At 46.7% G+C, this 15,872-nt stretch overlaps 1 pseudogene across 1 annotated transcript in view; it reads left to right on the forward strand.

Moving 5' to 3' along the window:
- LOC144168833 (cytochrome P450 3A14-like) overlaps positions 1 to 15,872 on the forward strand; it is a 65,137-nt pseudogene that overhangs the window by 30,066 nt on the left and 19,199 nt on the right. The window contains exons 7-8 of the transcript XR_013322253.1: positions 10,981 to 11,111; positions 14,414 to 14,501. The product of XR_013322253.1 is annotated as a cytochrome P450 3A14-like (transcript). The remainder of the gene's footprint in view (positions 1 to 10,980; positions 11,112 to 14,413; positions 14,502 to 15,872) is intronic.

The raw sequence follows: 15,872 nt of genomic DNA on the forward strand, positions 1-15,872 counted from the left end.
CTGCCTGTCCCGCGCCCCCGTCGACCCACCACCACAAGACTCTGATGAAGACAGCGCGTTCTTCGGGATCGTGACGGAGAGCGACCTAGCCGCCCAGCAGCGTGCCGACCCCGACTTACGCGTCATAATCGAGTACCTCGAGGGATGCAACGTTGCCGTTCCTAGGACCTTCAAACGCAGCTTGCCAGCATTCAGCCTGAGAAACTCCGTCCTTGTGAAGAAGAATTTCAGCCCCGGAACAAGAGCGAATTACCTTCTCGTCATCCCCGCGGACCTTCGTGACGAAATTTTGGAAGCGTGCCACGACGACCCGTCTTCCGGACATCTGGGCACAGCCCGCACTATTGGAAAAATCAAGGCGAGGTACTACTGGCCCGGCCTTACCTCTGACGTCACCCACTACGTCCGGAGCTGCCGTGACTGCCAGCGACGAAAAACGCCGCCGACAAGACCCGCCGGACTTCTACAACCGATCGCCGTCCCATCGAGACCATTTCAACAGATTGGAATGGACCTTTTAGGCCCGTTCCCTACGTCACGATCACAGAACAAGTGGATTGTCGTAGCGACAGACTACATGACGCGCTACGCAGAGACCGCCGCTCTTCCGAAGGGGACTGCACAAGAAGTGGCAAAGTTCTTTATAAGCCAAGTTGTGCTGCGACATGGAGCCCCGGAAGTCCTAATCACAGACCGCGGAACGGCATTTACTGCGGAGCTGATGCAAGGAGTATTACGCTACAGCAACACGGATCACCGAAGAACGACGGCGTACCACCCCCAAACGAACGGACTAACAGAACGTCTGAACAAGACAATCGCAGATATGCTGTCAATGTACGTTGACGTTGAACACAAGACTTGGGACGAAGTGCTCCCGTATGTCACGTTTGCGTACAACACGGCTATCCAGGAGACGACGCAGCTGACGCCGTTCGAGCTTGTCTACGGTAGAAGGCCGACTACGATGCTCGACGCCATGCTTCCGCACGTAGAAGACGATGACCTCAACGCCGACGTCCACGGATATCTTCAACGTGCGGAGGAGGCCCGCCAGCTCGCTCGAGTTCGTATAACGGACCAGCAGCTGGTGGATGCGGGCCGCTACAACCTCCGACGCCGAGACGCCGAGTACCAACCAGGGGATCGTGTGTGGGTTTGGACTCCCATCCGACGACGCGGACTCAGTGAGAAGCTCCTGCGACGCTATTTCGGACCCTACCAGATTCTACGACGTGTTGGCCAACTTACCTACGAAGTGATCCCTGATGGTGACTCCGGCACATCACGACAACGCAGGCGGCCTGAAGTCGTCCACGTGGTTCGCCTAAAACCTTTCTACGGACGATGACGAACTTTTATTTTCATTTGTTCGGACTGTCGCTTATGTTAGCATCGGGTCGATGCACTCTTAGAGGGGGGTAATGCCGCGAACCATACATTGGGTTTGTTTATTTGTGTTTTGCTTTTGCCGCCCGGCTGCGCCGGTCTGCGTTATCTCTGCGCCAAGGGAGGCGCGTGTTCCATTCTTTCTTTCTGTGCCGCATGTGTTATCTGTTGTGGTAGGGAGAGCGTTCCGATTTAACGTGAACAGCCCAGAATAATCTTCTTGGATCTACTATGTTCTCGATGCGAATCGACGTTTCGAGAACCACGCGCGGCGAAAGATAAACAGCCTGCAGTGCGGACGCCGGGGCATTCGATTCGACGACACTCGCCTGTGCAAGTCACTTTGTTGACCGCTGCTTCGCCGCCTCTGTATTCTTTTGAGTTGTTAGGGGAGCACAAGTTCGCTCCAATAAACGTGTTTCTCATTCAACACCACTGCATCGTCCTTGTCTTCGTGACAATATATAGGTAAGCAGTACTTCGTGAAGATTTCACGCTAAAAAATTGTGGAATGTTTTTACCGTTGTTCGCGTGCCTTCGATAGAATTTTTTGCGAAGGAGGAGGAGGAGGAGCAGGAGGAGGAGGCAAAACGTTTTATTGAGTAAAAAAAATGAGAGGGTGGGTGGCGTCAATAAACGTTTTGTCGCCAAGTTTCAACTTGTCTCAGTGTCAATAAATTCAAGGTGATATTAGTTGAAAACGTTCATACACTAACCTCGCAGTATGAAGCGTTGAAAAGCGAAATCCAGAGCGAGACCACAAAAAGATCCAGATTCCAGATCCAGCACTCTTCCAGTCAACAGACGGACGCCTACTAAGGTAATAGGACGATGGAATTATATCAACTGGGAATCTACCTTGTAACAGTTGCAAAAGCACTGCCGCGCATTGCCGGCCTAGCAAACTATATATTGCGGCGGCGATAACCAAAAAATTGAGTTGCGAATCGTTCGGTTGCAAGTCGCCTACGTACTGCACACCGTGTATCACTTCCCAAAAATCTACCAGACGGGTGTCCGCGCGTACGACGGGACGGCGCGTTCACGATATCTGCACTTCAATAGGCGCGTCGTGATCGCGACCGGAGCAATAGCTTGACGCGGTACAAGGTGCACTTGCAAGTAGAAATTAAACGACATATTCACATCGGCTCAGCTGTCGCAACTCGCAGCATCCTTTTCGAGTTCCGCAAGACCACAGCGCAGCAAAGCGAAGCAGCAATCTTCGCAATCGGACGACAAGGCAGGCGCTGCCTTTCCTCCATGACTGGCGAACGGCGGGTGGGCTGTTGCTAGGACGCCGTTGCTACGCGACTTCCAATGGCCGCCGAAAACACGTGACTTCCTCCACACTTTTGCCAATGCGCGGGGATAGCTGGGGGCCTCTCCTAAGCTTTTTTTTCCTCCATGTTTTGCAGTGAAAGAACTGTTTTCACCTGTTTTAATAGAGCGTAGATGCGCGTTTGCTCCTTGTGGAATTCTCTGCATTCCACATTGCTGTTCTACTGTTGTTATCATAGACAGTTCACGGTATCCTCAAGGAAAGTCGTGGGGAATAGAATAGAATGACGGGGAATAGAACTCGCGTCCTTGGGCTCAGACCACGGCGGGGTGCGCGAGTGATAACTGGAGTAATGAAGTTCACGAGTGAACGACGATGAGGCCAAGCCTGCGTTCGCTTGTTTTAAAAGTTCGCTTTGTACAAAAATTTAATTGTTCTTTTTTCGAAGTTTAGGGATTTACACCAAAGTTTTGCTGTTTTTTTTCTGGGTATTTATAGGCACAATTTCGTCACTGGAATATTCTTGTGCGTTTGGGTTTGTGAGATAAGTATTCATTTCTGCAAAACAGCGCTGTTAGTATCGTGCCTCCACAGAAAAACACTGAATCATCGCACTAGGATGCGATGTCACATATGCCTTTTGTAGATGTAGCAGATTGAATCGCGTTTTAAATGTACCTCCTCCCCACCTACCTTCCTGGAACACAAGGTATCACAACATTGTATGTGTGAAAAGAGGTAGGGGGAGTGACGACTTTGTTTTGTCCCCAGAACTGGGACCCGAGATGTGTAGCCTCCCCCCCCCCCTCCCCCCCCCCCGCCTTTCCGTTTTTTCCCGGCGAGATATGCATGCTTCATGATTCCGCTCCAACTTTCCCTGAAGACTGACTTCGAATATGTCCACTGCCCCTAAGCGGAAGCTTAGCAGCAGTAGTGGAGATTGCTCACTTATTATGTCAATGCGTGCTAAGGTATAAAGAAGAAAATGCGCTGCTATAGCAAGGAAACGATTCCGCGGGAGTCACGTGCCAGAAGAGATGAGTCACTAGAGTTTTGTCAATGTTTATTTCCATTGTTTTGTGCAAAGCATGTTGCGGCAGTATTTGAGGAAATGCAGTCAAAAATTGTCCAATATAATTGATTTCCCCACTTAGCAGGTATAATTATTATTTGGGCGAAGATGCTGCCAGGCGTTGCGCTGCTGAGCACGAGGTCGCGGGTTCTATTCCCGGCCGCGGCGGCCGCTTTTCTGATGGAGGCGAAAAGCAAAAACGCCCGTGTGTGCGAGATTTCGGCGCACGTTAAAGATCCCCAGGTGGTCAAAATTAATCCGGAGCCCTCCACTACGGCGCGCCTCATCGTCTGCGTTGCGTCGGCGCGTTAAACCCTACAATCAATCAATCAATCGAAGATGCTGCTGGTAAAGGCTACTGGCCTAAGGAGTTTTATCAGCTTTGAAAATTAAGCTCGAACCATAAAACATGGACAAAAAAGAAGGACACTGGTATATATTTAAACAACGTAGCACCAACTAGCTCGACTCTCAATTTTACTTGATTTTTGTCAGTAGAAACTCTATTGAGTTTCAATTAAACGAAGTCATTTGATATTCTGTTGAGTTTTGTCCATTGAAACCTTGTTGACTTTTTATTGACTGCACTCAATAGAAATGTCAATGTATAATAAAAAAACATAAAAGTAACCTAGTAGTCTTAATTCAGCAGACACAGTGGGCAGCGCTGAAAAAAATAGCCCTTCAAAGTGTATGTTTCAGCCTGATGAGTTTTGTCAATTGGTTCTCCAAAGAGTTTCAATAGACTGGTGTCAATTGCTTTTGTATTGCGTTTTCTCAATACAAATCCTTTTGAGTTTCTACTGACACATCTCAATAGCCAATTGAGTTTGAATTAAGTTTCTGTTGATTCAATTAAAACTCAACAGGAAAAGAATTGAAACTCAAAATCCATTTTTGTAAGGGGGCGACACCAGTTTTTCTGCAATACCGGACCTTTAGCGCGACGCTATAATATGCAGGGTGATTAAAGTTAAGTTGACGGATTTTTTTTTACATTAGGCGCTTAATTTACGTGAAGACCACCTCTACAGTGAAGTTATGCGCAAGGAGGGAAATAGAATTAGGTGGTAATTATTGATGTCGGTTGCAAATTCACTAAAATTGAATATTTAACTTTTTAGTGGCCCAGAAAGCAGGCAAGTTTGTATTGAAATTAACAGGCAATCGTGTTTTGACGCAGTTTCACTTCGTAAAATTCTTCTAGCGCAACCGTACTCAGAGATATCGAACTGCGAAGTACTCAGTGTTGTGCGGAACGGCGTTCCTGTAGTTACAGGTTTTCCCGCTCAATTTGGTCCAATCGCCATACAATTTAATCCAAGCGCCAGCCAATTTATTCCAAGTGCCATCTGATTTAATTCCAACGCCATCTACAATCCAGGTGCCAGCGAATTTAATCCCATGGCCAACCAATTTAATCCAGCTGCCGGAAGGTTGTTGAGAGGTGTTTTGTGAGGAATTAGGCGCAGCTTTGCGTGCTTTGACGTGCGTGTTGTGGTAAAAACGTGGTGTTTCTTGATCCATTGTGTGCGAACAGCCTAATACACTTCTACTAACACGCGCAGACCGTTGCTGTTATCTGACCGTCTACTAAGAGCGCCGCCGATAATTTATTTGAAGTATCTTCTGCTCTTTGCGTAACAATGCATTCAGAAACTCCTCTGATAAAAACGAATTACTACAATGCCCACTGCATTCTGATTTTTAATTAATGGATGCTTTTCCGCAGCGTTAAGCATTATTTCCGAATTATAATATCGTCTGCGATATCGTCAGAAATATCGCCTCCTGGCGACAGAAGTGTCGTCTGCTCGCGTAAAAATACACTGGGAGCTCTGCTGGGGTAACAATACGCGAGCAGAAGATACTTCTGATGATCTCGCAGACGATCACCACACGCCACCAACGGATCAAACGAGACCGCCATCCTGTTTTGCGGGTGTTAGTAAATGTCCATTAAGCTGCGTGCATATATTTTGCATGTAAGGCAGCAAAGAACACCACGTTTTCATCTCACCACGCGCATCAAAGCCCGCAGAGCTGCGCCTAATTTCGCACAAAACACCCCCAAACAACCTTCAGACAGCTGAATTGAATTGGTTGGCATTTCTATTAAATTGGTTGCCACTTGGATTAAATTGGTTTGCACTGGGAATAGCTTCGATGGCGTTTGGATTAAATTAGATGACACTTAGAATAAATTGGATAGCGCTTGGATTAAATGGTATGGCGATAGGATAAATGGAGCGGGAAAACCTGCAGTTCCTTTTGGGAGGAACGGAGGAACGCTACCGTTCCATTAAGAGTGGGCGGAACTGTAACGGCAACTCGTTACGTTTACGGAGTTACGGCAGAGGGGACGGCGTTGCTTCTGGAAATGTTCCATCGCTAGGATTTGGCTGTTTTTTATGTCAAGGCTCTAGGGCACTGATTCTAGCATAAAAGCCACAGGGCGACCGCTACTGTGTTTATCTCTTTTTGCGCTACCCAATTTGCCCATCCTTCCGTAGAACGTGCTTCCCCGAACTCAAAGACCTACGAATAATAACGCAGTGGGGCCGCAGCCCGTCGGGAAGGCTGCACGGGGTGCGCATGTCATTGTCGCCACGTCGGCTGCAGATATGAATGAGACAGGTGCTTCGTCTGCCCTTTGATTCGTCCTCTGCCTCGACCTCTTCTTTTGTGCATAACGGTGGAACGCGAAAGCCTAGAATGAGAAGACGGCCCTGTAGCATGTTTATTGCCTACGTGTTATCTACAGTACAGGCAGCCGTGCCAGCCGAAGGGGCCGTATGATACTTCTCTGCTGTCTGTCAATGGACATCGGGGCCGCCGGTGTTGCGTTCACCGCGTGTAAAAACAAGGCGTCAAGTTCTTATCTTCAGATTCTTGAAATATTGCCGCTGCCACCCAAAGCGAACCGAGAGCTATCTGATCTGATGCGGAGCAACAACCACCCATGGGAGCTGCAAACCGAATCTCACCTCGGACGTTCAACCGCCCTACGGCACGGCCATGGCGCTCGAACACGCCGCCGTAAACTTTCTCACAGACCAAGCGGACCATCAGTTCCGTGATGTGTCCACTGCCACGTTTGTTTGACGATTGGTTTTCAATTTTTGCTGGGAATTATTGCGCCACCTTTTCTTGCACTCATCATAGCAGTGCGACGACTGTGGTGTATTGTTACGGACCGGTTCCGACCAGTGACTCAGCCGGGCACCGATGAAGAGCCGAGTTGTGTATTCTTACGTAGGCTTACCAACTATCCCGGATTTTGCGGAACTGTGCCGATTTTTATACAACCTTCTGATTGCCGCCCCATCCCTTTAAGGACAGCTATAAATCCCGGATTTGTTTCGGACCGCCCGGTTAGGAACTGCTTTTTGATTCAAAGCACGCTCAACAAGCCGCGTCACGCTCCGGAACAAAGTTAGCGGTAACTTGATCAGACAGAGCTTCAGGTAAGGCTGTACTTCCACGTGAAGTGCGACAACATTTACGAGTACATTCTCCAGCGAGAGCAGTTGTTGCGAACAGCATGTAGCCAATGAAGTACCACTTGAAGAGGCCGCAACCATAACGAAACAATAAATTTCTCTGGAAGATACCACCATAAAGAAAACTGATGTCGTTGCCTCCCTATGTTAGCGTAAGCTACCTCTCCCATCTCCCCCTTCACGACTTGCTTTATTGAAGAGTTGGTAACCGTAAGCTGGTGGCTGCTGCCGTGCGCAGAGTTCCTCCGTTCCGACAACGACAAGCCGGAGGCCACACTTAAAAATGTAGCATAAAGTTACAGCAGACAAGGCTGCGGAAAAAAGGCCACCATAAACTCTCAATCCCGCAGAGTAACACTCTGAAGCTCTGTTATTGACCCTCTGCTTCAGATGCTCGTGCGGGCCATTATTTAAGAAGAAATACAGTACGTTCAAAGCTATGCGCACGACCACACATAGTGTTTCAGCGGGCGTCAAAATAATATACACAACACAACCACTGTCCATGGCAAGCGCGCTAAGCCTGACTGAACGAGCCAACTTATCCTCCAGTATAACACGGTAGTGCTCTCAAGAGCTTTGGTGGTACGGCTCTTCAATATTGAGGTGTTGACGAAAAAACTAATTGGTCTGTTCGACACCGGCGGCTGTAGGACATTTCGTCGAAAGGCAATTCGTAGCAGGTCAACTCGTAGTAGGGCGATTTGTCGCATAGGGCAATTCGTAATAGGGCAATTCGTCAAGATGACAATTCGTCACCCTATTAGAAGTTTCTTGTGTGTTTGGGAGTGCTGTAGTGATTCATTCTGTGACTACGCGAAACAACAAAGACCTAGGCATGCACAAAATAGGACACAGTGCAGGCTAACAAGGGATTTTTATTTAGTAAAAACAATTTAATAAAATCAAATTCTTCGCGCGTGCACAAAATGACCGCGTCGTACATTAAAACATGAACAATTATTCAAACTATATACATCACGCTGCGACGCAAATACATCACGAGGTACCCTTATTCCTATATCCCGAATCAAGAAGAGATATCTAGCTGTTATCGAGAAGATTGTCACACAGTGATGGGCGATACAACATTTTGGTAGAAATAACGTTTATTGGCGGGAACTTGTACCCCGCAATAAACTGGTGTCAGATCACGAAGAGTTCTATTTGCGTCCGCAACTCTGTATATAACTTTCCGCTTACAACGTAATGCTGTAAGCGGAAACCGATGTTGTCTGTTCCATCGAAGCGTTGAAGAATTCTTTGAAGGCGCTTGTTGTAGGTTTGCTGCTTCCGCGACACCCTTGTAGCAGTGATCCCGCTTGCCGTGTGCTCCTGAAAACGAGCGCTTAGACCAGTTATTTTATAGTATTTCGCTGGTGAACTTTATCGCGTAAGTCTTGATAGTTCGTTCTGGAAGCTTCATTCAACTTTCGGCCTTGAATGATAATATTGGTCCGGCGAACGAGCAGCCTCCGGTGCACTGCCAGCTTCAGGGTGAATTGGACTTTTCTGGGAAGGCTTCTGAGCTTTATCTTTTCTGCAAGCACGTACCATGCCCCTCTCTCCCGAATTCCGTTAGGCTGTAAGCCTGGAAATGTAACAAAAAAGTTTTTTTCTGAGCGACTAGATGCCCAAGCGACGAGTAGCCCTATGACGAACTGCCCTACGCGACCGATTGCCCTGCTACAAATTGCCCTATTACGAATTGTCTTTCGACGAATCGTCCGTATACCGACACCAACATCGAGATGCAACGCGGGCTTAGTACAGACAAAGTGCTCTACTAAGTTGTGAATATGTATTCTGAAGATTCTTTTTTCACTCATACTGTAATATTGAATCAGCATTCATTAAACGTTTATGTATTGTTCCTTTCGATGCGGTTTCTTGTGCAAGACATTTATGTTTGTGCAGGTGGTGAGTAACTTTTTTTTTGCACATCTGAAGTGCAGTATCCTGACTGCGCATTTGAAGACCCAAGCGGAAAGCACATGTGTTGCACTTGTAATAGACGAGCATCACATTTGCAGTTAAACATGTCCGGATTATGTCCACTGCTCCCTTAAAAAATTTGTCTAGGAGCGTTTCTATGAATTCATCTTATCTGTAGGTAATCTGCTGCCTGCGTACAATATACGCAGTTCGGTGTGACTGTTGAATTGCTCACTTCATTCCGCCCTAGGATTACCCGACACCAGATTGTAATTTTAAAAGTCAAATTTAAAGTTAATGTAACCACACGTTACAATGTCCGAAGTGCAACTGGAACGCGTTCTTTTCTCAATATAGGAACTTGTAGCAGGAACTCGTTTCAAAAATGTTAAGGAAGGAGGAACGAGCTTTCGTTCCGATTTTAGGGGACCGTGTACCACACTGGTGCAATTGCCGTTCGCATGATTACGCATGCAAGACAGTGAGGACCGATACAATGCTCGTTCCGTTTGTGACGTGTCTGCTTTGCACGGTGTTTAGTTTGACAACGGGGTTGAGGCGTTTGAAAAACTTAAAACTTGCCCCCTTTCAGTCTCGGCTGGCATTATCGCAATCTGCAGTACTCCGAAACGCTTCCAAAACACAACAAAAGACACGAGCTTTGCGCCGGTCTTCAGTGTCCAGCGTGCGTAATCATGCGAACGGCAATTAAAATTTGCAGTTCTCGTAGTACGGATGCGCTAGAACTGTTCTGCATAGTGAAGCCGCGTCGAAACACGATTGCGCCGAACTTTTTTATACAAACATGACTGCTTACTGAAGCCGCTAAAAAAGTTAATTCTTCAATTTTAGATAATTAAGCCACCGACATCAATAATTATCACCTTATTCTCTGTCCATCTGGGCGCAAAACGTCACTGTAGAGGCGGTATTCTCGTAAATCTAAGCGCTGGATTAAAAAAAAAAATTTGTCGACTTAATTTTGATTACCCTCGATTACATTTATGTAAAAGCCTTCTTATGCATATGAACCAATGAAACCTGAACATGTTCGGAAACTTTCTTGCATATATTCGCTTCTTGAAGTTGTTAAGGTGCCAGCAGCGTTGCCCATCTACGAGGAAAAACTGCACCCTGTTCGGCACCAGCAAAAATGTTTTCTCAAACTGTGAAGTTCCTGAGATATAGAGAGCTGCGTAGGTTTTGTTCGCGTCGACTTCACTGCATGTCAAATGGATGAAAAATCTCTTCGCAGTACTGTGACAGAAGTAGAGGAAAGGGTGCTACAGGTGAGTGGAAATGAAGGAAGAAGGGTAAGAGAAATTACATTTACTGAACAAATAAGTCCCACAACTTTACATTTCAGCAGACCAGCCTTCATAAATCTCCATTTCGACTTGTATATTTTAGTAAATCTTTCTACGCAAGAGCACTACATATGACATCTGGGAAAATTCTTTCAGGATAATAATTATAGTGATTGGTAAGAAAGCAACCGAAAAGCCATAGATCTGTCTAGTTTAATTTTTACTGTTTACACTAGAACAAACAGAGGATCTCCAAAAAATTTGCAGTTACTAACGCAAGCGTAGCGTTAACGGAATATTTGGCCCCTGTTGTGTGCCTGTCTTGCTTTTTTTTTATGATCCCAGCACGGACGAGATAATTAGACAAAAGTGCCGTATTTTATCCGATCGCTGAAACAATTTTTGCCAATTTAGTGCCAACTTCTTTACATTTTTTTCTGTTATGTGGGCGCCAGCAACTGCACAACGTGCGCCCGATTAATTTTTTTACAGAAAGCACGACGACACTGCGACATTTGATGCGGCCTTTTTACTGGTTATGTTTTGCATTCGGAGAGTTCACATTCGCCAACATGACTCTGCACACGGAAAAAATTGTCCTCATGAGGAAGAAGGACCCTTCAGTATGTATCCTCTTTGAAACCACTCTCATTGCAATGGCTAGGGTTACGAGAAACCGGATGTTAAAGAATAGTTGACCAATTACTGTGCCAAGCAGTTTCCGTTTCATCGGAGTGCACACAACCAGGAAACGAAACTCTGCTTCCTGGGCCGGAGTGCAAAGGAGTACACAATACTGCTGCGCAAGTCCGTCCAGCAACGTCCTCTTTAATGTCGCCTTCTACGCCACCCTTTCTACCCCTCCGTTGCGTTACTGCTCCGCGAGCGCTGCGCCCTCTCCTCCTCTTATTTTCTGTAATGCAGCGTGGAGCGCCGCCGCCACACCCTTGGGACCCTCCCCCGCACCTCGACAGCTCTCGTGCCTCAGTTTCTCTATGTAATCGGATTTCTGCTAGCGCACGTCTTCTGTCTCGGACATTTGCCGGCTCGGGTAGCCCTTTTGTAAAGTAAGATGGCAAGTTGGGCTAGTTGGTGTAGATTAATATTCATGTTGAAAACAGCGCAAGAAACACAGGGACAAAAAGAAGAGTGGACGACGCACAGCGCTGACTCGCAATTGATCTTTAAACAGTGGGGCGAAGTTGGGCATCCAAGAAATTACACAATCTGCTAGCGGATAAGAGATTGAAATTCTTTGTCAAGTAATGACACAGAGGGAGCACTAACGCACTTTCCCTCGTTACTTCTAATATGGAAGGCCTACATTACATCTCGGACATGCTGGTTTTTATTTTTGGCTACTACGTTTGTGTTCTTAAAAACAGGGAAACAACCTCTACATTTGCAGTGTTGTGAATCGTCATCACCCTTCAAAGGACGTCCATGCTCCATTAGTCGAAACTTAAGGCATCGGCCCGTTTGGCCGATATAAGCTTGACCGCAGATAAAAGGAATCACGTACACCACACCAACACTACAAGGCACAAAACTCGACACATGTTTTACTCCACAGCTTCCACGTGTAGCTATACCTGCCAACCTCCTATCTACCGCACTACATATCTTTCCAATTTTTTCGGGCGCCGAGAAAAGGACGTTTACAGCATAACGGCCTGCTACATTTTTGAAGCCATCGGACAACACGTGCACATGTGGCATGACCGGGAAGTCTATTTTCTTTGACTCTGTATCTCTACCCGCTACGGAACCAGATTTCACCCATATTTTTACTGTGTAAAAACCAAGACGCATCACATCCTTGCTGTACCCGACCGACGTAAGCCTGGCTACTTGTTCAGAAAGCTGTTGGCATACCGATTGACTCATGATTTGGCGAAAACGCAGCGTAAGGAAGACAGAGCTACGCCAGTTTTAACAATCTTGGAATGCCCTGAATTGAAATTGAGCACCGGCTTTCTGGACCTAGGGCTATACTCCGAACAAATATGTCTTCTTTCAATACACATCTTCAGATCCAAGAACTAAATCTGCTCTTCTTTTGGGAGCTCGAACATAAATTTGATGCTTAAGCCGCACTCCTTAAAGATTTTCATTACGTCAGGTACCCTGCAGACGAGATGCCAAGGTTCCGCAAAATCCAGAAAATCATCAACATACCTAAACACTCTTGTGCACATCCCGCTTAGGTTTCTGTCTTGTGCTTAAGTTTTCTTGTGGACATTCTTGTGTGTGTGTGTACATTCGTAAAGATGATTGTGTTCGGGTAAAGGAGGCTTCGTGAATGACGGAAACACTGCTTTCTTTCATAGGCCGCCAGCAAGTAGCTGGAGGATGGTGTTATCGCAAAAAAAGGTTGCAGGGTAGCGAAACGAGCAACAATGGAGTGAGCGATGTGACCCCAGCTGTGAACCTCTGAATTTTTTTTTTTCATATAATGCAAATTTCAAAGCGAGGAAAAGTGAAATATTCAAACAGTTTGCCTTAAAATGGAAAGACCGCCCTACCAACACAACAAAAATGAAAAAAGAAGATATTAGTGTAGAAGCAGGACACTTTATGACGTCGTTTTGCTACACTTCTACACAGGTCAAGCAGACTTCATAACTACCTTTCATCCCCTTGCGTATAAACGTCATTGGAGCTTGGTGGCGAAGCGGGTCGTGTTTCCAAAGCACGTGTGCGCAGGGTATACTTCTCGCTTGTTGTGCCGCAGAGGAGCAGACATGGTCAATCTTTCGTTGGACTGGCCCGCTACTTTAAACCGCGCAACTGTTGTACAACCGGTAAGTTCGCTCTTGCAGGATAAAATACCAAGAAAATGCGAACCGCTTGTGAGCCCGTGCGTCGCGGCGACCGCCGAGCGTTCCCGGCACACGCAGTGGCTTTGGCAAAATAATTTCCAGAAACCACGAGGAGCGAGGAAATGCCGAGCGCTCGTGAGCGCGTACCTCGCGACGACCGCCGAATCCCCGGCTCGCGCAGTAGGTTTAGTAAAAAAATTCCAGCGCTGTCCTCAAGCGCTACCGCGCATGTAATACTTGGCAAGAGGAACTTGACGATATTGATGCATATCACGATGACTAGTACTAGCACAGTAGAAAGCAACGACCGAACATGTATATAAACAATTTCAAAGCTGTAAAAATGCGCGTTGATGTTTCCTTTAGTACTAACATATCAAGAAATCCTGCAGCTTCGCTATCGTTCAAGCCTTGCGCGACTTACTGCAAGCTTTCCTAGTTTAGCTGGTGGAAGTCTACGATGCTGAGTATAACTCTGCATCCACCACTCGCCGCGAAGAAGACAACGACCTGCTCGGCGCATATGACGACGCCTACTACCACCGCAAATGCGGAATGAAACAATGACAGTGACACTTTACTATGTGACCAACAATGCTCAGCTAGAACACCTTCGCCACTCAAATGCCGAATTGTCTCGGTGTCCGCGCTTGTGTCGTGCGCTGATGTAGCCTCGAGCTAGCACGTCAGGATGGCTAGGTTCCGATGTCTCACCTTTCGAATGACGCTCCTCGTCGTTTTCTATCTTCCGACGCACGTCCGGGCTACAGCGGCGGCATCTGCCGCTCCAGCCCGGCCGGGGCCCACGATTCTGCATTCGGGACGCCGCCCTCGCGAATTGTACGTATTGGGTGGCAGAATCCCTGGTTTCGCTCTTTGTAGAGCCACGTGTGTGAATTTAAGTGACGTCACATTGGCAATTGCTGTGGGTGTCGTTTAAATCTTTGCATTCCAACCACCTTCACAGCGTGAATTAGAGCCAATTTTTCCTTTGTTCAACACTCGTTACCGTAGTGGGAACCGCACCTTCACCGAGCTTACATGTCACGATGGGCCATTGTTGCGCGTGGACATTTTATGCGAATAATCATTTTTTGCTACAGCTTAGGAGGCCGGACATATTGCAAAACCTTATCGATGCTGAATACGTTGACGGCTCATCAGTGGAAGAGGACACACAACGGCCAATCGGTAAGTCACAACACGGCTTTTTGTTGCAACGACGCGCGCACCGGCAGCTTTTAGTATGTAAAGTGCTGTGGCATTCTTTATCCGTGTACCCCCTCCTGCATGTGAGTTCTGCTTCAGGACCAAAAGTAAAATTGTTTTATGAGCGTCATAAACCTAATACCCGGGTTAGCTGTCGTGAAACATTATCCAGGCAACATTGAAATACGGCTTCAGTAGCGGGGGAAGTGCACTGGAATGGCAACAACTGAAATTAGGCGAATGAAAACGTAGACCTGATATTGTGGTAGTGATACTAAGAAGCGAAAACGAAGACAGGCTGTGATTAAACGTGGCTTTCGTGAAGTGCCAAACAAGGTCAGCGCGCCTTATTGATAGTATGCATATAGCGTATTAGTGCACTATGCCATCTCAAGCCCTGCACGCCTTGTTACACCTGTTAGGTAAATGCGTTAATTAGACCCTTGGATAGTGTAGCTTCACAGCGGACGTTTTGTTCAACCGTCGATGATGCGGGGAAGAGTATACATATGGGCACTCCGTCCACCCAAATTGTACCTGTCATTCTTTGTCATCCCTTTGATACTCAAACCTTCTATTTAGCAGAGGCATCCTTGATGGAAAATTGTAATGAAATACGAGCTCGTAAGTACAGCAACATGTGGCGCTCACGGTTGGGGGCTGGAAAACGTGATGTTTTATCCGAACGGAATAGACGCACTGTATTTTGAGTTCCTTAAAAAATTCTCGGCAGCTGGGAAATAAGTAGAGCTCGAATGATTGGCGTATTTTTCCTGACAAATATGCAAAAAGAAACTTAGCGCAAGGATAGGGTTTGCAAGGCCAAATCCTTGCAAACTCAATTCGCTTTATTTAACTTTATCAATTTATTTACCTTTATCAATTCGCTTCTTTTCGTCACGGCTACGTCATACAAGTATCTCGGAGTGCACATGTACCCATCTCTTTCATTTGCGCCGCGCACGTGCAATCCATCTGCTCAGACGCTCTCCGCACACTTGGATACCTGCGCCGTAATCTAAAATCTGCATCTCCTAAATTAAAAAAAACTAGCATACCTAACATATGTACGCCCAAAGCTCGAATACGCATGGTCCATTTGGAATCCATCCCAGGCATATCTTGCTAACGAACTACAATCAGTCCAAAACCTCACAGCTCGCTTTATAACCACACAGTTATCTAGAGAAATCAACATCACGGCCCTAAAACAATAAAAAATAACCAATCGAACTGCCATATCTCGCGTCACGCCGCCTCAGCTAACGCCTAACACGGCGAGCGCATGCGTCACGCTAATCAGGCGCAGAGCATAAAGCTCCAAATCCCTTTAAAGAAACCACAAAACAATCA

The sequence above is a fragment of the Haemaphysalis longicornis genome, unplaced genomic scaffold, assembly GCF_048455015.1.
Source record: "Haemaphysalis longicornis isolate Haplotype H1 unplaced genomic scaffold, Haemaphysalis longicornis Haplotype H1 scaffold_2, whole genome shotgun sequence".
Taxonomy (NCBI): Eukaryota; Metazoa; Arthropoda; class Arachnida; order Ixodida; family Ixodidae; genus Haemaphysalis; species Haemaphysalis longicornis.